Source organism: Phyllostomus discolor, chromosome 3 (assembly GCF_004126475.2).
Source record: "Phyllostomus discolor isolate MPI-MPIP mPhyDis1 chromosome 3, mPhyDis1.pri.v3, whole genome shotgun sequence".
NCBI lineage: Eukaryota > Metazoa > Chordata > Mammalia > Chiroptera > Phyllostomidae > Phyllostomus > Phyllostomus discolor.
In genome coordinates this window covers 109,543,132-109,568,699 of record NC_040905.2, presented here as the reverse complement: position 1 = coordinate 109,568,699, position 25,568 = coordinate 109,543,132, and the positions used below count along the sequence as shown (strand labels likewise).

Genomic DNA, 25,568 nt, shown 5'->3' with positions numbered 1-25,568 from the left:
TGATTAGTGATACTGAGCATCTTTTCATATACCTCCTGGCCATTTGTATGTCTTCTTTGGAAAAATGTCTATTTACATTCTCTGATGATTTTAATTGAATCGGTAGTCTTTTTGCTATTGAGTTTTATGAGTTCCTTATGTATTTTGGATATTTCCCCTTTATCTGATATATGTTTTACAAATATTTTATCCTGGTCAGTAGGTTGCCTCTTCATTCTGTTGATTGTTTCTTTCACTTTACAGAAGATTTTTAATTTTATATAGTTCCACTTATTTATTTTTATTTTTGTGGCTTTTGGTTTTGGTGTCATATCCAAAAAAATATTGCCAAGACCAAATCAAAGAGCTCTTTGCTTATGTTTCTTCTAGGAGTTTTATAGCTTCAGGTCTTACATTTAAGACTTTAATCATTTCAAGTTAATTCTTGTAAGTGGTGTGTGATAGGAGTCCAATTTAATTCATTGGCCTGTGAGTATCCAGTTTCCCCAACACCATTTATTAAAAGGGCTACCGTTTCCCCACTGAGTATTCACGAGTATTCTTGGTTCCTGTGTCAAATATTGGTTGACTATATATACGTGGGTTTATTTTTAGGTTTTAACTCTGTCATATTGATCTATTTGTCTGTTTCTATGCCAGTATCATATTGTTTTGATTACTATAATATTATAGTGTAGTTTGAAATTAGGAAGTATGATGCCTCCAGATTTGCTTTTCTTTCTCAATTTTGGTTTGGCTGTTTGGATTCTTTCATGGTTCCATACCAATTTTTGGATGGTTTTTCTATTTCTGTGAAAAATGCCATTTGAATTTTGATATTCTGTAGTTCATTTTGGGTAATATGGACATTTTAACAAAGTTAATTCTTTTGATCAATGAATGCAGGTTATCTTTTGATTTGTTTGTTTCTTCATTTTTTTGAAAATTTTATTTATTTATTGTTAAAGAGAGAGGATGGAAGGAAAAAAGAGAGGGAAAGAAATATGGACCAGTTTTTTCTTACAACACCCCCAACTAGCAACCTGTCCTGAAACCCAGGCATGTGCCCTGACTGGGAATGAAACTGGCAACCTTTTGGTTTGCAGGGCAATGCCCAACTCACTAAGCTATATCAGTCTAGGCTCTTCAATTTTTTTAATCAATGTCTTACAGTTTTCAGTTTATAGATTTTTTCCTCCTCAGTTAAATTTATTCCTAAGTATTTTATTGTATGTGATGCTGTTATGAATAGGATTGCTTCTCTTATTTTTCTTATAGCTAGATCAATAATTTTCAACCGGTATACTGTAAGGATTTTTAAATCATACAATACCTGACTGTTTAGGCAGGGACACTGATGTCTTTGCCCTTATTTATTTGTCAAATAAAAGAAAACCAACACAACACTAGTTATCCAGTGTGAATGAGTCAAAATTTTACCTATTGTCAGATCATCAAAAAATATACTTTTTGGTGTGTGCAGAATTTTAGTAACTAGCTTATGTGTGCCATGAGATGAAAAAGATACAAAATTGCTGAGCTACATTGTTGTTAGTATTAGAAATGCAGCTGGATTTTGTATATTGGTTCTGTGTCTTGCAACTTTACAGAATTTGCTTATTAGATCTAACAGTATTTTGGTGGCATCTTTAGAGTTTTCCATCTATAAGACTGTGTCATCTGCAAACAGAGATAGTTTTACATCCCTTTGCATCCCTTTGGATGCCTTTTTATTTCTTTCTTGTCTAATTTCTCAACACCTTTTGAGGCTTATTCTTGCAACTGAAATGCTGTCACTCCTGCTACTTTTTCAGTCCAGTCCAGATTCAAAAGGTAAGGAAGTAGATTGCCACTTCATGGGAGGATATTGATAGTCATATAGAAAAGCAACTTTGATAGATAAGAAGGTAGTGAATTAGGAGTATTTTACAAGTAGACTTGTAACCAAGTCTACTACAGTGATTATACAGCATGCTCAAATTTACACTTCTAGAAAGAATCAAACCAAGTCAGTCTGACTCTAGAGTTGAAATTTCTAACCATTACAATGTTCTTAATTTGTAAATTGTTTTGATTGACTCAGATTGAATTGTGGCCCCACAACTGAACCAATCATTTTGGCCAGAGCAATGAAGTATTCTCATTGGTTAGGCTCGGGTTGTGTCTACATCATTGAGGTGAGGTAGAGGAGACAACCCCATCTGAATCACAGGTACTGGAAGTGGTATAAGGGTAGTGACGAAAAGGAAAATCATTTTCAGAAGAAGGAGAAATAGATAGACATCAGAACACAAAAGTAATGTCCTCCACCGAGAGGGGTATGATAAATGCAGTTGGTGTGAAGTTCAAGGGGAAAGCTTTATCTTAATATTTTTGGATTAAAAATGGAGGAATTTGCCTTATTTACTGAGGAAGAAAGAATTTCAGTTAACTTTAAGTTTATGCATCTGGTGGATAGCTGCACAATGATAAGTCTCATATAGGAATTATAAAGAAATGTCTGATAGGAATAGGGCAGAAATATCAAAAATTGAGAATACAAATAGAATTGTCTGAATTATTTTTCAATTCTCAGGAGCTTGCACAACTTCTGGGTTAAAAAACATATTTAACACACTATGAAAAAAAGGGGTGGAATAGCATATGGATGGATGGATAGTAGTTGTATGAATCTATGGATAGATGGTAAAGAGATGGATGGATGGATAGATAGATGGTTGAATGGATGAAAAGATGACAGATGAATAAATAAGCAATGAATTAATCTGGGCATGATAGCTTGAACCCAGCCTTGCGTTCACTTACTGTATCAAATTTTATTTGCTAACACCAAAATGGACATTTCTTCACTTCCATCTATATCTGGCTTCTATGTCATCACCCATTTAGTTTCTTCTGTTTTGGAATCTGTTCTTTTTTTCTGGTTTAACCTTCCTCGGCTTTCCAAGATTCATCATTTTGAAAGAAGTTGAAGGTATTAGGTGACTCTTCACTGCATTCCTATAATTCTCTGAGCATGTTTATATTATTACACTTAATGTATTAATTATAATCATTCTTTTACACATTTATAAGCTCCCCCAAGGCACATCATTGTCATTCATTCCCACGCCCCAATGCATAACATAGAGCCTGACCCAAAGAGATTGTGTAGTAAGTATATTTTGAATGATTGAAGGAATGATTAGGCAATGTACAAGTATTGTGATTTGATAACAATATGCAGGATCCATGAAAGATATGTAGATTTTATAGCCAACAACATTCCCAATGCTCTTTCTTTGATAAATATAAAATGAATAAAAATTAATATTAAGCAATATCCTAGAAGCCAATTTTTGGCAAAATTCACCTCTCTGAACATTGTGTTTGGAATTTTTCAATGTGTTTTAAAAGAGTAGACAAAATCTAAGGTGGAGATCAAGAACAATGCCAATCTTCTTTGACCACTGGTAACCTTTCAGGCAATTCTGGGATGTCATCAAGAAGAGATCATTAGGTGACAGTGGTACAGGAATGGCTGTTTTCAGTTTTTTGATCAATCCCATATAAAGAAGACATGTTGCTTATAAAGGGGAGTAACCAATTCTTTTACTGTAATCAGATAGGTATTTTACAGGTGAGGAATTCCTAACTTTAAATCACCTTTTTGAATTGGTGTTTCAGGATTCTTAGGGTATAATCCCAGCAGTGGAATTACCAGGTCAAAAGGCAGTTCCATTTTTAGTTTTCTGAGGAAATTCCATACTGTTTTCCATAGTGGCTGTACCAGTCTGCATTCCCAATTCAAAAGAACCTATGCACTCCAATGTTCATAGTAGCACAATTTACAATAGCCAAGTTCTGGAAGCCTAAAGGCCCACCAGTAAATGAGTGGATCAAAAAACTATGATACATTTACAATGGAGTACCATGCAACAGAAAGAAAGAAGGAACACCTACACTTTGTGACAGCATGGGTGGAACAGTATGCTGGAGAGCATTATGCTAAATTAAATAAGCCAAGTGGTGAAAGACAAATACCATACAATCTCACCTATAAGTGGAACCTAATGAACAAAACAAACAAGCAAGTAAAATATAACCAGAGACATTGAAATAAAGAACAAACTGACAGTAACCAAAGAGGAGGGGACAGAAGGATAATGGGGGAAAATCGGGGGAGGGCCATCAAGGAACATGTGTAAAGGACACATGGATAAAGCCAAAGAAGGTAGGTTTGAGGGTGGGAGGTGGGGATTGTGGGGAAAAGGTGGTAGGGGGAGAAAATGGAGACAACTGTACTTGAACAACAATAAAAACTGCCATTAAAATTATTAAAAAATAAATAAATCACCCTTTTTATCATAAGAATAGTGGTTTCTGCTTAGACAGTGCTTACTTTGTCAAGTATGGGCTGGCCATTTCGTGTTAATTGCTTACACTCAGATGGGTTATGCAATCTCCATTCTAGAGTTTAGGAAACTGATGGAAAGAGGATTGAAGAAACTCATTGGAAGCCACATGGCTGGCAAGTGACTGGAGATGAGAAATGACCCAGGTTTATTTGACTCTGAACACTGCAGTATTTTCCGTGTACTATCCTGCCAACAGAGAGTGGGCTACATTTGCAATAAGCAGAGCCTCCTTTGGATCTGATGTCTTTTGTTTCTGACAGATAGTGAGCCAAGCATTCCCACCTGCATCTGAGCAGAGCTGTGGTGAAAATCAGCTACTCAGCCCCTTGGCAGGAATTTTATTTGGGAATCTGTTAATGGTCATGTGAATAAAAGTTAAATTCTTCAAAATGGTGTAACTCTCAGGGGTTCACATCTTAAGTCTAGTGATGAAGGGCTTTCACTATCTTAGAGAAGTAGTCCTTAAATCCTCTGTGTACAAGGATTTAAAAAATACTGATGCCCAGCCGTACCCCTACCACCTCATTCAGTGCACCATTATTCACAATTACCAGGAGGTAGAAGCAACCTAAATGACTGTGGATAGATGAATGGATAAAGCAAATGTGGTCTATCCATACAATGGAGTAGTATTCAGCCTTTCTAAAGGAAGGAGAATCCTGTAATATGTGATAACATGGATGAACCTTGAGGACATTATACTAACTCACAATAAGACAAATACTGTATGATTCCACTCGTACAAGGTGCTTTGAGTAGTCAAACTTATAGAGAGAAAGTATAATGGTGGTTGCCAGGGGCTGGGGATAGAGCAAATGGGGAGTTATTTTTAATACGTATATAGACTCAGATTTTCAAGAAGTAAAATTACAAGAGATTTTTTGTACAATAATGTGCATGTAGTTAACATTACTGTACACTAAAATGACTGAAATGGTCAATTTTATATTATGTGTTTATACAACAATAAAAAATACTGATACCCAGCACCTCACCAGGTCAAGTAAATGAAAATCCCTCTGTGTGACACTTGGACTGACCTCATTAATAAAATCTCTGTTACTGAAGTAAGTCTCCAGACCTGGGATCCACCACTTCAGAGCAATTGAACCGGCAGTCTATAAGACCAGCTGGTTGTCAGAAATCTCTTTGGTTCATGCTAGACTTCAGATTCCTGAGTCCCACCCAAGCCATTACAAATTAGAATGGCTGAGTTCCTGAATCTTCATTTTGAACAGAAGACTTTTTGTTTTCTTGTCATTCTGATGAATTTGCAGATTAGAATCAAAATGACACCATTTTGATATCATGTGCCCTGGTATTTTCTTGGCTCTCAGGAGTGACCTCATTGTTGCAGAGCTGGTTTTTGATATTATGTTTTGGATATAGGAGAAAGGCAGGTTTTAATACCAGAATTTGTTACCTAGAAAAGGGTTTGGTATTGTATTCTCAATGTTTTGGGGGGTAGAGGGAAAGAAAGGACATATTTGAAAAATCATATTCAACATCATAAAAGAATATTTGGTGAAAATATTTGGTGTATATTTGGTGCAAAAATAGTATATTTTATATAGAACATGGACATTAAACTTGACAAGTTTTGACTGTTGGGGTATTTGCCTTCTAGACTCATATTTCTGTGAGTCCGTACATTTCAATGTGGGATAAGAACATTGGGTGGAGATCATTGCAATAGTTTTGTTTTTCAAAAGAGAAATAGTTAACATGGTTGAGTAGCATTAAAATAAAATCAAGATTCTTAAAGGAAATGCAATTTTGGTAGCTTTCGTCATAATAAGGAAAGACTTACTGACAAGAGGAGGAGAAGGAAGAAGAACAACCACCTTTGCCATAAAGTGGGAAGACATGCATATGATTAAAGCCAAAGAAACCTTCCCTTTTACTCTGGAATAAATATATATTTTTAAAGTTTATTTACATTGGTGGAAGGCAAAAGACAAAAATAAACTGTTTCTTTTAAAAATGGCGTTTTTCCGGGTTATGCTTACATGTTCATTATTTCTCTAATAGCATGTCATTAAGAAAAGTAATAATTGATCTGCCGTGAAAGGAAAATAATGACCAGCATGGCTCTTTTGCTGTCAGCTCACTTGTACTCCAAAATGTAATGTTCACTTTGAAATATCGTGGCTAATCCAAAATATATACAGCGAAACAGAAAAACAGCATCAGTTCCAAATATGAATACATGATCTGCTACTTAATATGTCAGTGTATTTGTCAGGTTGATAACATTAGGCTCTGCGGCATTCAATTCTAAGCCTTGCAATATTTGAAGTCTGGTATTGTGCTTCACTAAATTTAATACATGGGCCTCAGTAATGGAGGGAATCGTGTTAGCACTTGGCAGTTTGTTATGCTGTATAAAATTGACTGCCCTGCAAATACAATAGCGATCGTAAAAACGGTGGTCAGCAGAGGGGGTGTAATGCATTTTTGAGGTTTCAGTAAAGGTCCAGATGAAATTTATTGAGATTTTTGCCATTTGGGTGATGATCAATAGAGCTGTGCTAATAATTTGTTGTGAGGACGTTCTCCGGGGATATGACATTTTGCTGTGAAACTTTGGAAATTCAGAAAGTAGACTAAAGGATGATACTGCCCTAGTATATATAACCGTCAAAGACATGAACAACACTCTGAGAGAGGATTTACAGTGACGATGATTATTCCTTCCGGCATGGAGGATGCAATGCACTCAATTATTGATATGTTCTCATGCATTTCCCAGTTTGGACTCACAATCATTTGATTGCATTGCTGTTTCAGCCCAGGGTTTTGTGGTGGGTTCGTGTATAATTTCATTCACTGTTTTGAAATCGCTTGCCTATTTTCTTAATTATGTCATTGATTTTTTTCTTTCACTATGGCCAGAAAATGATCTTCTTTGAAGTAAGGCATTCCTGTTAGCTTTCATTCATGTCAACAGAGCCTGCTTGGAAATCTGGACAATTAAATCTACTTTTCTTGTTGCATTGGGGTTACTGGTGTACACTGTGCATACGCTGTGCTAAATTTGCAAATGGGGCTTCTGAGTCAAAGGAATACATGCCACACAGATAGTGTTTGTGATCGTTACAGTTTTAATGCACAGATGTCAGGGGACCTGTTAAATCACCATGAGGCAGCATTCTCCTGCTTTATGGTGGCTGCTGTTGGATTTATCTTTTTTTCAATTTTGATTAGCTTCATTGCGAGGGAGATGAATGATTGAGCTTCACCAAGTTGGAGTCCTCTGCTAACAATGCAGAGATAGCATTTTGGGGGTAAAAAAATGAAAATGAAAACTTAAAATTTGTAGTATAGACTGCCTCTATGCTCGTGTTAACATCTGTGCATTGAGTAGGTTAGGAAAAGAAGTTTCAATTTAAGTTGTGGTTTCTTTCCCTCATTACTACATTGTTCTCTTTCCTTGTGCTATTACACTAACCCGATCAGTCAAGTTTCAACCTCTTCTAAGGAATTTCTTTGTTGCTGATGTTGGATTAAAGTGGTAAAGTGACTGGCCCTGTGCATAGGTTTACAGGCACTTTAATTACTTGCAGGGCAGTGGAACTTTGTCAGTACTATGGAAGGGACGCTGAGACTAGGCACAGAAGAAGAATTTATTTCCAATGAGCATGCACAAAGTAAGATTTATGACTTTGCACCTCCAATGACATTTCCTTACATTGTTACTGAGCTACAGCAAATTAAAGGGATCTCTGAATATGAAGGGGTGTGTTTTTGTAATGAGGGAAAAGAGACAGAGCAATAAGAAGATAATTAAGGTAACAACTTGTGAAAAATTAAAGCATTTGCCTCTTTCATTTTTGAATCTCTGAGCATAAACTTTGTAGTTGTTAATTTAATTGCTGCTGCTCACTGCATCCCTGAAGAATATTGAGGATTAATCATCTGGTTCATTCCAACAAGAGATAAGGCCTAAGTGAATTGAAATTTCACCAATTTAACCCTGTCTGCCTCCTAATATGACATGATTAACATTTTTCAATTAACAACACGTAATTATTCTGAAGGCGTCGTTCCACTTACTTCAGTCTTTTTGACTGTAGATTTGCCTTCTCAGGTAGTTGGGATAGAGAATAACTCAAAGAAAACTCTGTTTGTTCTAGTTTGTATCTGGCACACATGTTCATCTTCAGCAGGTCTTTGAAATTACCTTTTGATCTGGAAATCAGTCTTCATAACTGTTGCATGCATTTTTGCTTATGTGCACTTTCTGTAAATTGTAGTACCACTCATTTGAAACCCAAAGAAGTAACACAGAATTGTTGGAGCAATATTTGTGACTAAGCTGAGTGAAAGACTAAATGACTTGAAGGTAAGAATTTCAAAGGAAGGGTCTAACTGAACATGCTTTTTGGTGGCAAGTGAGAAGACCTCAGGACTCAGGAGAGCTTGGCATTTCCAAGGAACAAGATAGAGTCCAGTTCTGCTGAGCAGGTCAGTGTGGTAGCCAGCAGCCACCAGAGACCATTTATATCTAAATCAATTAAAATTCAATAAAATTTAAAATTAAATTTCTCAGTCATGTTGGCCACATTTCAATGGCCCTGGATGACTAGTGGCTGCCATATTGGACAGTGTAGATAGAGAGCATTTTCATCATCACAGAAAGTTCTTTTGGGCAGCACAAGGTAAGGGGGTAGTCAAGTGCATAAGTGGCTAGTATTCATCAGGATATGCTCAATTCTGAAATGCTAGCAGCAATCTATGGACTAGAGAGGTTAATGCTGCAAAGATTTAGTTCTCTGCCACGCAGAGCTCCCTGCTGGCTTGGACAGCAGGAGAAGAGGCAGCAGGAGGCTCCTTTGTTTCCCATCATGGTCTATTGACCAAAACTGGTCCCAATATCCCTCCCTCCCTGCAAAGGCCCTTATAATTCAGTCTTCTGTATGCCAACTGAACACTAACTTACCCTTTTACAACCACATAATATTATTACCCCTATTTTACAACTGAGAAGCTGAGGCCCAGAAGTTAAATCATTTGTCCAAGATTGAAAAGCTAAAGAGTGACAGGGCAGAGTGCCAGGTATATCTGAGTCCTGCTGCATAGTCTCCTCTTTACTCAGCTATGCTGACTTCTCAGTGCATACTAGGAAGTCCCCAGAGGGTTTCTGGCTTTGGAAAACCTATTGTGACTACCATAAAAAACATGGAGGAACCTCAGGGATAGACTGCTTAGTTAAAACCCTGATATGCAACAATGATTTAACCCAGAGATTTAACAGTGGGAAAAACCAAGGCAGGTAACTTGGTAGACAATTGCCTGCAAGGACCTTGATTGCAAACTCCTAAGCATAAGGATCTATTTCATCTTGAAACTATTGTGTATGGGCTCAAAACCTATTTTTGGTAGATAACACTGGCTAATTTTTGTTCAGCATCTATTACTTGCCTTATAGCCATATTTTTCCTAAATTTTTAGATTTTTTATGTATTAGCTAATTTAATATTCAAAACATGTCAATGAGACAGCTTCTCTTTTCATTTTTTAAAGATAAGGAAAACAAGGCAGAGAAAAGTTAAGCAATTTGCCCATGGTCATACAATAAGAGTGCTGGAATTTCAACCAAATGGTCTGTCTCCAAGGCCAATGATCTTACTCAAGAAGAAAGCAATGTTTGGAGAGAATGAGGACTCAGAGGTATGAAGCAAGGCCTGGCAATAGAGGAACAGGATAATCAGATAATGCTAATGGAAAGATTTGGATGTAAGGATCAGCCTGACAAAGAGGATGGAGATATGGATACCTGAAGTCATGAGAAAGAAGAGATTGATGAGAGAGAGGATATAAAAAGAGAAAAATATCAGGTTGCACATGGGGTGTTTGGCAGTAAGATTTCTTAAATAAGGTCAAGGGTTTTAGTGTTAGACAATCTTCTATACATCTTGGCTTTACCCTTTTGTGGCAAGGGCAAGTAGGATAACCTCTCTGGGGCCACATTCTCTTATTGGTAAAGTGGAGGCAAGGATGCTGTTAAGTATAGGAGAAAATGCATGTATCAATCTGTGCCCACAAACTCAATTGTACAGGAAGGAGCACGTTCTGTGTTATTTAAAAATAAGGTTAATTATATCCTCAACCCCAGTTTCACTTCATGGGCAAAAATTGAAACCTCCATTATGCAAAGGATGCAGACTCTCAACTGGTGCCTGGACATGGGAGGGACAGAGAAAGGACATTGCCTGATTCTCACCTTGATTATCTCTCAGGTGCACAGGCTGCATTTCTTCAGGCCATAGCTTGAGACCTGAATATTTAGTGGAAAGTGGGACCACATACCCATTTCTCTTTCTTTCTCTCTATCTCCCCTCTTTTCTGTCTCTTCCTATCTCTTTATTTTCATCAGAGACACATTCTTCATACTTAACATTCATCATAAACACCATATAGGCCTTTGGAAAGCAGAAGGTTTTTACAGGCAGCATTGCCTTTTTTGTCCTGGTTGGCTCCATTCTTCCACTGACTCCCTCTCCTTTACCCCATTTTCTCATCTTGAAACCAGAGGCAAGGAGGGTCTTTTCTACCTGTCTGAGTGATGAAAGTAAGAGAAGAAAGCCCAGGGAGAGAAATCCTAAGAAAATAGTCCCAAATAGATTGCAGCCAGATTTGTAAAATACTGGGCACAGTGCCTAGCATATTATGTGTACTGAATAAAGTGTGTTAAATAACAAAAATTCAACTGAGTACATTTAAAGATCAAATTGGCCTTATTCAATGATTCATGAATTAGGCAGCATCCCATCTACCAAATAGAAAGGAACTCTAAAGGAAGCTACAGAAAAGAAGGTTTTTAATGGCAGAGATGGTGAATTCATTTTTAGGTAACCTACTACATGGGATGGACAGGGTCTTTTGGGGGATTACCTTTTTGGGGATTTACTAGTGCTGACCAGGTAATTCCAGGTAAAATGCAGTTAGGTTAAACATTAAGTCTTGATTCACTGACATGGGGCTTGGCCTAAGTGACTCTATTTTGGGCCCATTGTTCTTTTTTAAACTAAGATAAGCATAACTTCTACTATGTTTTGCCAGGAGGAGCAACGGTTAGGAGAGGAAGAGCAACATGAGTTTATCGGGGGCAGTTTCAGGAGAGATTTTGACAAGAGGCAAAGGAAAGGAGAAAGTTTTGAGTCTGTTTGGAAGGTGAAAATCAAAGTCTGTGAAGAGGTTGAAGACTGAGAAATTAATTTATTGGACTTCAAAAGAAGGAATTCATTGTTGACTTTTGAGAGGGTTGTTTCTTTTTTTTTCCTTTTTTTAAATTTTATTTTAATCATTGTTCAAGTACAGTTTTCTCCCCTTTACCCCTATTGAGAGGGTTGTTTCAGTTGAATATGGAGAAAGACAAGTATCCAAGCATCAAGAAGTGATGAGGTGATGAGGAAGTAAGGGCATTAAGGGTGGTGTAAGGTTGTAAAAGATTTGGCTAAGGAAGAAGGGAAAGGTAAACACAGCAACCTGAAAAGAAGGCCTGAGATAAGTTTTGGTTGATAACTAGGTATCAAAGCAGTGAAGGCCACGAGTCACAAAACACCTGAAATAAGATGGCTTCTCTGACATTATAGGGTTGGAGATATTAGCCAGAGGAAGCTCTTCCCTGCCTCAATCTTTACTCCAGCTTTTTCCTCTGCCCAAGAACCAACTCACTCTCCCTCCCTGCTTCCTTTCTCCCTCCTTTTTCCCTTCTATCTTATTCACTGAATGATAAGTTCCTTCTCCTTTTTACAACTTAAATTAAAGGTCATCTCCTGTTCACCTTCTCTTAGTCATCTTCCCATCCAACCTAAGTGTTATCTCCCCCCAACCCCAGTTGATTAGAGAACCCTCATCATTTTCTCTGTGCCACTTACAACTATTCACAATTATGTATTCATTGCTTTATTGTCTGTCTTCCCAACTAGGTAATTTTGGGTTTCCTTTTTGTCTCCATATTTTTATTGTATTTTTCCCATTATCATTTGGCCCCCTGATATCTGCTCCCTCTGCCATCACCACACTGTTGACTATGTATGAGTCCTTTTTTCCTTTTTGTTCTACCCTTCCACCCCCTAAGATCCCCCTTCTTAATAATTTTGTGACAGAGATGTATAAGCTAAGTCAATGACAGATACTCAGGACCTGGTCCATGGTATAAGTTTAATAAATATTTTCTAGTGTGTGAATGAAGAAATCAGTGAATTTGAGAGCATCTTTCTGTATTTAATGAATGAGTGAATTATGTATTGTCTTTCTAACAGTCCTTTGTAGATATCCGAACCTGTATGTCCCCTCTAAAAATCCTTAGAGCAGAATTTCTCAGCATGACACCCCGCATAATTATTTTATTGAAATTAGGAGTGGATGATGAACACTTGCATCAGCAAATACTTATGGGAAAGGTAACATTGGACTCTGACATTTCTCTTGTTGGGTCATAATGCGTTTCAAAGAGCCACAAATCTTGAAGGATTGCCAGAGCAGTAACCATGGAGTTATTTTGCTTTCCAAAATGAGTTCATGTGTGATGTCTAAGTGTCTCAGAGCCTAAGGAAGAAGTAGGAGAGAAAAGGAGGGAGGAAGGATGACCTCAAGTTGGAAGGAAGATGGCATTTCCTTGTACTTGATAGAGCTCTGCAGGAAACCACCTTCAGCAAACCCTGGAAAGTCCAATGATGTCTGTGTTGGTTTCTGAACCATGAGTCATTGCAATCATTGTGGCTCTGGTTTTATGGGAATTATGTGTCTAGACTTGCTGTGGACCATGAGGGAGTGGGAGGATCCCTGTAAGGAGACTAGAAAATGGTGGGTGTCATTACTGGGTTCAGATTGCTTCCTGTTCTTTGTGTCATTACTGGGTTCAGATTGCTTCCTGTTCTTTGTCTTCTGGAAACTCAGAAAGTTAATTTAAAGGCTTCTATTTACATTCTATATTCATTTCACTGCACCCATAGGATGCTAAACACAGTTCTTCGATATGGGCCCTGCTCTGATGGACCTCAGAACACAGCTTGGGAGACAGCTAGTGTACCTCTTCAGATGATTATTTAATGAAAGTTGAGAGAGATGATGGAAGGGGAAATATGCATGTGTCAATGAAAGCATGGAGCATGGAAATATAATTCTGTTAGAGAGCCAAGGGGCATTTTTTAGGTGAAGGGATATTTGTGGCTCTCCCTGACCTGATGTTAATAATTAAGGCCATTTGTACTTTGGATGAGTTAAACCGATCTAATTTGAGCATTGTCAAGTGTTTAAAAGAAATGAGCTACTATAATCTTACTGAACCTCTCTCCCTTTACTCAACATCCAGTTCACCAGCAAGTTGTAATTCAGCAAGTCCTCTATCCCTACAGCCACCAGCTTAGTCAAAGCCACCATCAACTAGCACCTGGATGACTGAGCCAGCTTTCTAACTGGACACTTTTCTTCCATGCTTGTCCCTCTTTCCTGTTCTCCACACAAACAGCCAGAGTGTCCATTTAAAGTCAGAAATCTCATGACATCATTTCCTCCCCCTTAAAATGCTTCAGTAGAAAAAAATTTGGACTCGTTCCCATTCTTACAATGCAAGACCCAGCCCCTGTGATCCTGTGACCTAAGGTTTGTCATTCTCCCACCAGCTCTTGATAGTTCCCAGAAGATTGTGACTTTTTTTTTTACCTCTTGAGTATTTGTACTTGTTTTTTCAAACAGTGTTCTCCCCATGGCTGGCTCTTTCATAGTCTTTGGTCTCTTTCTCAATATGAGAGCTGATGTCCTCTTTGGGGCTTTCCCTTATCTGCTCATCTTCTCTGCTATCAATCAAAACACTTGGATCTATATCACCATGATCAAATATTACCTTGTTTACATATGTGTGTCCTTATTGTCTGTTTTCCACAATAAGACTATAGCATTTGGGCAGGTACCACCTCTATTGTTTTTTATATTGTATTCTCAATGAACTTTATCATTTTGGGGACATAAGTTGCTTTAAAAATTTGTTGAACAAATAAATGAGTGAGTGAATAAATGAAAATAGTGAGCTATGAGTAATTTTATTTTACTTTCTTCTTTCTTCCTTAATATCATCTGCTGACACATTTGGAGAGTATTTATCTGTGAGAATCCATTTCTGCCTATGATGTAGATGGTTTCTGACCCTTGAGATAAAACTCCAGAATTGGAACTGGGTGACAGAGAGTGCCTTAAGAGAGGTAAAATTTGTCATTAGTATTATTGTTTATGTGTCCTGTGTCCTTCATATTTCTCCTTTTATATAGCATTTGACATTTGCAAAATATTTTCCATTTATTTTTATGTAGAGGAAAGTAAAAACCTCTACATAGTTTTTTTGTTTTGTTTTGTTTTGTTTTGTTTTAAGTGAGCATAAAGGCAGGGCATCTGATTCAGAGTGCTATTTGTGCTTTGATCAGGACAAATTAAGAGACAGCAAGACAGAGGGGAAGAGAGAGAAATGATAATGCATCAAGCTGCCTTCCAGCTCTCACCCATCTCCTGACCCAGCTCTCAAGAAAGAACTTAGCCACTGCAGAAGGGTGGGAACATTAAATGACCCAAGAAAATGTGAAATGGTGTAGGGTGTGAGATTTCTTTATTAGTCATTTAAAATAAAATGTGGCTCAGTAATTTAGAATGTGTTTTGAGTCAAGCAGAAAATTAGCCATATTCACATATGCTCCCCCCTCCCCTGAAGGCAGTAGAAGCACCAATAAAAATAAAAATAACAATACCTTGTATTTATGAGGCAGCTTTCTCCCACAGCTCCTTCTCACTCACCCTTTTTATATTTTCTGTGCCCTTGGAGGTGGGCAAGGACCTGGAGCCTGGGAATTCAGCTCTGCAAATACCATTCTCAGCATTAAAACTTCTTAGAAGACCTTGAATCCATTATATACTTATTAATTCATTCATTTATTCATTTATATTAGTCAATGGGTTTATGGAGCATCTATAGTGTATCAGGCATTATGATAAATCTGTAGGGTGGTATGCAACCTATGGACTATTTAGTAACAGCCCCTCCCAGGCTCTTATAGAATAATATTTGTTCATAGACTTTGGAACAATTTTGTCAGGTTTTCCTGAAAATCATTCATGACTCTCTGTAAAGCACTGTGTTCCCAGCATTTCCATTTTGGTTCCCATGTGCCCTTAAATGGCTTCAAAGTCTGAGTTCAGGGTTAATATGTCTGAAAGTTTTCTCTTTGGGGGATAATGTGTGCACAGGAGTTGCCCCTCTGGAGGGCAACGAATATCTACCTAGTTTGCCGAGGTGATTGTTTTAGTATAGGAAAGGAGAGACTCCTGTTCTGAACTTGAAGATATCCTCATTTAGGGAGTCTCAGAATCCTTCAAGACTAATGAAAGTGAACAAATTTCTCCCAGAAGAATGGAGGTATGCAATATTCTGCACCATTACTTAGGGCCTACAATTTCTGATACTCATCCTTGATCCCCGGTCACCAGGTTAAAAGCTCTGGACATAGAGGGATCTAGAATTATTTAGAAATTTTACATGCAGGCACTTAGGGATGCAATGGAGGGACCTTTGCCTGAGCACCCCTTTAAGGGATGGTGTCACTGTGTATAGCAGCCTCTTACCACCTTCCCCAGATAGACTCCCTCCTGCTTCCATCCGAGAAAATAAAATGTTTTCCTGCATCAATATGAAAAACAGCCCTAAATCAATAGCAAATCAAGCCACAGAATAAAGGACTCTTTATGGCCCGAGAAGGTGATTTCTGAAGGTTGCCACTTAGCAGCTTTGGGTTTGTGCCTCCCTGGGGGTCTCCCACATGCAGCGTCTCTCATCCAAGGTGCCTTTGCCTACACCAAAGTCACCCTCTTTCTACTTGCTCCAGTGGAGGATAGGAAGATGAAAATTCTGGATGAGTCTTTTCCTTTCAGTTTTTCTTCTCGGCAATGCCTGTGTCAGATGGGGCTGGTTGGCTCATTTGGTACCAACCTTCATTTGACAGTGCTCTCTTTCCAAATAAATGTGAGTATCTGCAGGTCTCAGAATGGTTGTCTTGGTTTACAGCCTGGGGCCCATTTCCTCCTTATTTTCTCCCATGTAATTTTTTTTTCTTACAGTTAAAGGGAGTTCAGGTCCTCACATTAGGACCTGTCAGCAGCTGCCATGTTTCAGTTCTCCTGGGTTATGTTAGTGAGAACATTTAGGAGTCATGCATATTTTGTGGGTACTTATGACCTGAGTTTGGCTCCATATAGGTGTGATGTAAATCTTGAAACATACAAACAAAAATGTGTCTATAAGCTTGATGTATCCCACTGGTGTGAGCCCATATTGGGAAGACATAGGAATCTCTCTCTTTCTCTCTTTCTCTTTCTCTCTCTCTCCCTCTCTCTCTCTCTCTCTCCCCCTGCCCTGCCCCCTCTCTGTCTCCTTCTACCCCACTCCCACTTCCTCCACACCCAGTGCCTCTCTATGGCAGGTCCTCTTCATTCACATACAGTCTGGCTCTCAGAGGTCCCCACCCCTCAGTTCTACAACCCTGTGTGTTAACCTCCATTGCCATGGGACAGCCACACTTTCTTCCTTCCTCCTGTGCCCCCATTCACCCCATCTGCTCTGCTACTGTCTGATTACCTGGCAGGGGGCTAAGATGACTGAGATCAAAACTGTTCTGTCTCTATTCTTGCGATTACAAAGGGGTAAAAATGACTTTGAAAATCAGAGTGCACATTTAAGTACACCTCAGTTAGGGAAGGCAATGGCATACAATGCACCCTAGAGTGCAAACTGCCAGTCCCAGTTTAAGCCCCTTTTCCATTTCCTCTGACACTGGGCTCTAGACCCCGTCTAGTAACTGCAAATATCATGTGTAGAAATTCCAGGTTTCTCTGGCACTAAAAATGATAGCTCTGCTTACCTGTAATATATCTTGCCTTCAAAAATGTACTTGCAGTAATGGTCTTACCCTGGCAGAGGCAGAGAGGGAATTGCAGGGTCTACATACCTAGTGGAACCAGTTAAACCTTTCACCCCCTGCTCTTCCAGCTCTCAGTCCCACAAAGGCTGGCACGCTACTGACTGGAAACAAAAGTGGTTCTCAGCTTTTGGTTATGAGAGAGGGCTATACTATGTAGTCCATCTGGGTTAACTTTTCGATTTCTTCCAGCTCTTCTTGGGCCTCTCATTGAAACAAAGCAAGAGCAATATGCATGTTATATAAAGCTCTGGATACTTGGAAACTGGTAGCATAAAAAGAACAATGATTTCATCCCACAGTTGGTTCTGGTATATATTTGCATTCTACATTATCATGTATCTTTATGTTATTTGAAAACCTGCCCCCAGATTTCCAGTGTGGTGGGTGTGATGTATATCCCATACAACACATTATTAATGCACCAGCCAAGAGCTATCCAGTTGCTATTCTTGAAGCCAAAGTGCTCCTCCTCCCCCTTATGTTTTACTGTTGCTTCATCACATTGCCTCAACCTTGCCATTGGTGCCAGTGCTATGGGTGATTATGTAGTTTGTTCCTCAGGAGAAATCTGATCAAACAGCATGTTGAGTTTGACAGCAAACAAGAAGGAAAATAGGGCGGGTAACTTGTTATAGGACTTTCATTGAAGCTGTTATTGGAATAAGGCTGAAGGTGTGACTCAGAGCAAAAAAACTGGGGATATGTTTCTGAGTGATTTCCAATGGAGGACCTTGCTTGCAGGAGGCATGCAAAGGTTAAAGCTGCCACTATGAGATCAAAGGCCATGTGCAAAGGCTGCTCTTTAGCAAATGGCCAAAGATGAATCAATAAACCTGGTCACAACTGGTTTCTGGGAAATGAGGCAGAGTCACCTTAGAGAAACCAAACTCCTGCTGCTTCTCAGCCCTAACTCACAGGGTCTAGTTCTTTAGACCTTGCAGTGTAGGCTCTGTCAGACCAAGAGTTATAAACAAAGCAAAATGTTAGCAGATGCATGAGATTTAAAGGCAATAAGGATATCTTGATGGGGGAATTTTCCTTTTAATGATTGTTGCAAGTGAACCCTGGAAGGAGGGTTTCAGCAACTATACATATATAGGCTGTTACAGAATGAATTTTTGACTTTCACATATACTGTCCCCCTCTTATTTTCACCTTGTCTCAAGTTCCTTTTTCACATACTTTAATGCCTCTTTCGCTGTATGCTTCTCTACCTCTGATCCTTTTTATACACTGAGAGAAGGCTGTATATATTTAATGTTTTAAGGCTGCAGTGCCCGATTCCCCGAGCAGAAAATATAGCTGTTTGATCGAGAGTAGAGATTTTTCAAGTTTGATTTTCTAACGACTCACCCTTTCCCTGTACTTGTGATAAATTCCAGTTGTATAGTTTAAATGGTCATTGGAAGGATGTGCTGCCTTGCTGTCTACAATTTTCACATGCTTGAATGATCTCGAAATGAGGCGGTCGTTTGAGCAGAAACCCAAAGAGGCCTGGGAGGCAGAGCCTGCCGGAGACTGATCCTGAATTCTACAGCCCCAGGCACTTGCCCGCGGACAGGCTAGGAGTGTGTTTGTAGCAGATTGACCCACAGGTCACCATTTTCCCTTCCTCCTCCTGTGCACAGCACTCAGCCAGATGACTCTGCATGTGCCTAAAATCAGTTTAATCTGATGTCTTTTTATTGAATGAGGCATCAAGATAGAAATACACGGAATCGTAATATTTTCCTACTTCTCCTGTTTATAGATTTATTCAGTTCAGAGGCTTTCTGGTTTACCTATCCTTCGCTGTTCTATTTTTTTTTAAAGATTTTACTTATATAGAGAGAGGAAAAGGGAAAAAGAAAGGGAGAGAAACATCGACACAAGAGAGAAATGTGGATCAGTTGCCTCTCATATGTGCCCTAACCAGGGACCAGGCCCACAACACACGCATGTGCCCTCACCGGGAATCCCACCGATGACCTTTCACTTTGCTGTAGGACTCCCAGCCAGCTGAGCCACGCCAGCCAGAGCATGTCCTTCATTGCTCTCAGTCACAGTGGGGCACAGTCTGTGAAGTCCCACAGACAGACAGAGAAGTCCAGTCTCCCACAGGCCACTGCAAACCTTCCTTTCTAGTTTTACTTCCAATCCCAGGTTACTATACTAAACTCCCTGGTGCTAGTCAATCTGGTGGTGATAGCCGTTGCTGTATGGTTGTTTGCCTGTTAAGGAGTTGACAATAGTCACATCGCCCCAGATGCAGGGGACAGAGCCAAGCCTCCATGATTTATCACAGATAATCATAAAAATGTGCCCATTGAGTCTTTGGTTCTGACCATTGTCATTCCTTGCATGGACCATCACAAACTCTTGTGGTGTTTTTCTTCCCTCCCAACATCCTGCTCCACTCAGTTCTGCCAACTGCAGCCCTGGTGATCTGTTCACAAGTAAAGTCACTTTGTGTCACTTAAAGACTTGCCATTACTCTCAGCAGAGAGCTTCTGCACCTTAACTCAGCCTTTCTCACCTGGCCCCTGCTCACCAACCCATCTATACTCCAACTATATTACGTGACTTGTTTTCACAAGAATATGCCATGTTTTGCTTACACCCGCACCTTTATATACAATACAGTGTGTCCTCTGCTGGGACCTTTCTCCATATCTGTTCTACCTCATCACTCTTTTTTTTGCTATTGAAGAACCCAACAGAAATTTTTAATCTTATGGGAAGCTGTCTGTGAACTTCCTACCCCAGGCTGGGTTACCTGCTCTTTTCCCCATGGTCCCCTGTGTTTATTCCAATCATAAGGCTTTCATGGTCTATTGATGTTTTCTATTCAGTAGCTTCCTTGTGTAAGAACATTCACACCTTGAAGATAAAGAATATGCTTTATTTACCTAGTGGCTGGCAACAATTTAAATGCAAGGTATGGAAGAGGCTTCCCACCCTATTTGTGCAACCTTGATTTTGTACCTTAACTCTTTCTGGATTTCTCTTTTTCATCTTCTTTATCATGTCCATGTTAGCCTAGGCCCACCCTGTGTTAATGTCCTGTGATTTGAAGAGATTATTTGTGAGCATCATAAACCTCAGTTGGTCCCTGGACTATATTTAAGAACTGCTGATTCATGCTATAATGTGTATAGTTACAGCCACAACATCTACTGTTAGTAGCAGTCAGCGATAATAACAATTTCATAAATGATTATACTCTGAACAAAGTAAGGAATGCAGCTGTTTGATCACTTCATAAAAGATGGTCTCTCTGTTCAATCACATTGCTTACTTCCAGGGTATTTCCTTCCCTATTCACTATTTAATTCTCTACGACTGTTATCTCCTCTAGAAAGACTTATTAAAAAGTACAGTAATGTTGTAAAAGAGATAAGTCAAAGATTGTTTGGATATCAGCTATTAACTTTTTGCTTCTTACTTGAAAAAAAATAGAGCCAGCAGTGTGCATGGGAGCATGTGGGAGTTATTAATAATTTACTCAATCTATTGATGCTCGTTAATTGCAGTAGCTGAGAAAAGTTAGTTAATGATGTGCCTGCTGGCACCACATTATAATTATGATGGTAGTTCCCCTATTATTAGGGCTGAGTAGGTGTTCCCATTAGAAACCTTAATTTTCAAGCTGATTGTCTTAGCCATTTTAAATTACATCGGCTGCATTTTGGCAGACACTTTCCAAAAGCAGATATACTTCTTTCCAAAACTATTTTGTATGGTAGCCCAGGAGTTCTCTCAAATGACAGAGGCTGTAAGATGTGTTCCATGTTCAGAAACTATTTTGATGAGCCCCAACCAGCATTCCAGCATTGCACATATGAAGTTGTCTAAAGGAAAGAAAGTTTTTCATTGGCCCTGTGGCCAGCCTAGTCAAAAATCAGCAGCCTCTTTGGGAAAGTGAATGTTTAATATCAGCCACAGAGTAAGAGGTGGCAGTCACACTTTTCTTGTTTTCACTGGATTCATCAGGACATTTTTTATTACAAGTGACAGAAACTAAATTCCAATGAATTTAACCTTGTTTGTTTTTTTAACAATGAGATTTATTGACTCATGAAATTAGAAATCCAAAAGATACGTGTCTTTCTTCAGGCAGGGCTGGGTCCAGTGGTTTAGATAACATCGCTAATGTTCTATGTTTTTTTCTCCATCTTTTGACTTCCTTCTGAGTGTTAGCTTCATTCTTCAGAAGATCTACATGTGGCCAGTTGTAGCCTCCATGCTATAGTCTTAACAGCTGATGTTTTGAGGCCAAAAAAGATCTCTATCATCTATCTTCCATATATAAAATAAGAGCAGTATCAGCTCTATTAGAATCATCCTGATTCTAACCTCATCCTGAACAGATCCCTGGAGCTAGAAGGAAAGATAATTCTGATTCCCAATCAAGACCATGTATGGATAGCAGTAGTACAGATGAGATGTGTTAACAGAGATAGAATGTTGCTACCAGTAGAAATGGGAAAGACATGATGGACCAAAAACAATATGTGGATTTACTACTCAGTAGGTGTATCCACTACCTCATCTCACCCCTTGGCTGACCTGATAGCCAAAGAATGTTTCCCTTAACTCTTTATACCCATCATAGTTCAGGACCCTGTTCAAGCTTTGATTTCAACTTGAACTCTAGCTGCTTCAAGAGTAGTGCCCATAAGGTCTGGTGCTACCAAACAGCTGCTGAAGCAGTCTTGGTAAAGGTAGGCAATAAAGTCTTTGGATCCATTTGCATCATTGCTAGTGGCCTCTATATTATGTCAATATCATCAAACAGACATGGATCTGATGTGTGTATATGTCAGTGAGAAGGAATTAATTTCATTTTGGAAAAGCAGCATGAGAAAAACAAGTTGTGTCCTGGTTAATTCCCCTCTTACAGAAAATAGTTTAGATGAGTTTTATGGGTGTGGGCATGACGTTTTGTGTTCAAATATGCTGGACCATTTTCTCTCCCTGGGAGAGATTATAGATGGTGAATGGCTGAAGGATCTTAGTTCTTTGGAAGACTTCAGGGGAAATAATAAGATGAGAGACACAAATGATTTCTGGGAACAAATATAATCTGGACAAGGAGTAAACGCAGGTGTGCCATTGTCACTGCATGAAGCATATTTATTCTTATGATCTATAGTGTGTCTGTTTTTGATTCTAATATTTTTTTGTTTTGGTTATCATTGGTTAATTATGTTGAACCATGGCATAGTTTAATACTTTGTGCAAAATCTGTCTTTTATTGCTATAATCTATCTGGGAAAAATAAATGGAGAGATGAATTTCCTTCTCCTCCCCCCCTCCCCGTTATCAGTATATCTGTGTCGCTTGTTGGACACAAAGTTTCTTTTTTTTTTAATTCTGCAATAACTCAACTTTGGGGTTGGGTTAAAACCACTCTGAAAGGCATACCTGGAGACATAGTTCAAAATCACCTGAACTTATCCATGTCTATTGATTCTAATTAATCAATAAACATGACCTGATTTAGTCTCTGTGGCCAAACTATAAATTCAATCTTTCATTTTTGTCTTTCTTCCCCATCCCACCTTCCAGGAAAATTTGACTTAAGGAGGGAGGATGTTTATTGGATGGAAGAGGTATCTACTTTATTGTTGTGCTTCTTGTCAACTAGTCATTGTGAGAGGAAAGTGCCATGAGGAAGGCTCCAAAAGAAGGCAGCCATCAGATGTTTTTGCTCCTGATACCAGACAAAAGAAGACAGATGAAATTATTCCAGTTAGGCATTAAAGCTAATAAAAATATCCTTTCCCAAATAACAGGGAAGGAAGAAAAGAGACAAAAACATTCAATTGGCATCTCTGTGGAATTACTTTTTAATTTATACATCATTGCCCTCATTGTTGATACTTCTGTTACTAATATTTACAGCAATTGGTTTAAATAATCTCCCAGAATATTTAATAGTCTAGATTTTATAGAGAAAACTTTGTAAATAGAAAATCACTCAAGATTACTTTTCAGGATTTATTTTATCATATGAAAGTCATTCATTGAGCACCTACTATATGCAGGTTGTTGTGAGATTAAGAAATAAATAGGGTCAAGTCACTGTCCTCAAGGATTTCTGATCAGCAGAAGACATGCTATGAATGTATAAACAGTGACATGCTTCAGCGCTGTAACAGAGGCAGGTGAAAGATACTTTAGGGGGAGGATTGAGAATGAGTCATCTGTCTCCACTTGGGATGTTAGGAAAAACCACAACTGAAGTGGGTGAGAGGCATTCTATGTGAATGTGGGCAGAGCTTGAAAACCCCATCACAGAGAGACTCTCGGACCTTCCCCATGACTCTTCCCATGGAAGCTCATTCTCTGAGTAACCCTCAGTGATGGGACTGTCTCATAAGATGGCAACTTCTGCATGGCTTAATTGTTAGACATTCTTTCTTCTGCTAGACTGAGCTGCACACCTTCTCTCCCTAGATGTGAAGAAGGCCTTTAGGAAAGGTTAAAGGTAAATGGGCAGTTGTAAGGAAATGGCAATGGACAGTCATAAAACTGAATTTGGGAAATGATTAGACCCTCTGTCTTCAAATGCATGTTTGTGTGTGTGTGTGCATATGCCATTTATACATATTAATTTAATTGAACATCACTTTTGGATAGGCATTTTAACAAATGCTCTATGGATATTATTTTATTTAATATTTTCAAAAATTATAAGGTATGTATTATTATCAAGCCCACTTTATAGGAAGGGAAGCTGGGATTAGACTTTGATAGATTTACATAGTGAAATAGGAAATTTAGAGAAAAAACTTTAACTCTGCTTTTAAATAATTTTAGTCTCAAAATAACATATTGGCTTGAATAAGGTGGATCTAATATAATATGAATTTCTATGGAGCTAGAATATTGTGTGAGTGTGTGTAAGAACATGTAACATGCTGATGTGTTAAGTATTAAGAGCACTTAAGCCTTAAGATGAGATCTACCACCTTAAATTTCGAAGTACACAATACCATATTGCTAACTGTAGGTACAGTGTTGTACAGCAGATCTCCAGAATTTATTTATCTGACTTGATACCCTTTGAATAACAACTTCCTGTTCCCCCACTCTAGTCACCTTTAAAACTCCTTAGAGTAGCAAAACTTGAGGCAGGACTCAAGGGTTGCAGAATAAGAATAAAAGAAGTAACAATATTCTCAGGAATCAATCCATGAAAGATTTACTAGCCACCCACAAAACAATAAATAAACAAAAAGAAATGAGAAAAAAATTCCAGTCAGTGAGTGCTCTGATATTTGTAAATAAATGTGTCATATGTGATAATTTCATACTGGATATATAGACCTAACCTATTCTTTTTAATAGTTACATAGTATTTATTTTAATGAATAAAACAATATTTCTTCACTAGATGCTTTGCTAATGCATATTTAAATGGTTTGGTTTAGGGTCTCGTTTGTTTTGTTTTTCTACTTCACACACTGCATTTACTTATACATCTCTATCTTTCTGTGTTTGTGCATGTATATTTATAGGATAACTTCTTAGTTCTTCAAGACCTGAGTCAATTTACTTTTCAATGATATTGCTAAGATTTGCCTTACAAAAAGGTTTCATTAATTTACATTCCTACAATGTATGTGCTAACCTGTTTTCTTCACCAAAAAAGTACCTTTTAGACCACATTTTCTTTGTAATACACACACACCCTCTGCTGTGAGACAGTGAAAGATGGAAGGAAATTTGCAAGGAGCTCTCCCATTCTTCCCTAGTACACCTGATTATGCTGCTAAATATTCAGCAACTTCCATGCTATTGAGTGTGGAAGAATGCAATAATATTCTCATTGGCAGAGGTTAATAGAAGCAAACTCACCTGAACATCTTTTCAGCCTTACAATTGCAGGCAGAAAAGCTCCTCCTTGGGTGTATGTAATGCCTGGCAGTTGGCAGTTGTGAACACTACCCAGGTGCTTGAAATGGGAAGACAGACCAGATGCTTCATTATTAAATGAATTCACAGGACAAACTATCCCAGGAAACATGTGTAGTACAAGATATCATTTCAATTTGGAAATGAATGTAGGGTAAATGGAAGGTTGCAGCCCATGCAAAATGCAGTTAGGATATAGGGTTGCCATGGAATCAAAGGAAATGTTATGCCAGCAGTTAGATGTCATTCTGCTTTGGAATGTTGGTATTCTGGGATCAGCTGGGGGCAGACAGAACCAGTCAGAATCAAAGTCAACATAAAC

At 38.5% G+C, this 25,568-nt stretch overlaps 1 protein-coding gene across 4 annotated transcripts in view; it reads left to right on the top strand.

Annotated features, from left to right (window-relative positions):
* Nucleotides 1-25,568, top strand: part of RBFOX1 (RNA binding fox-1 homolog 1) — a 1,508,648-nt gene that overhangs the window by 977,892 nt on the left and 505,188 nt on the right. The gene's annotated exons all lie outside the window — the stretch shown is intronic.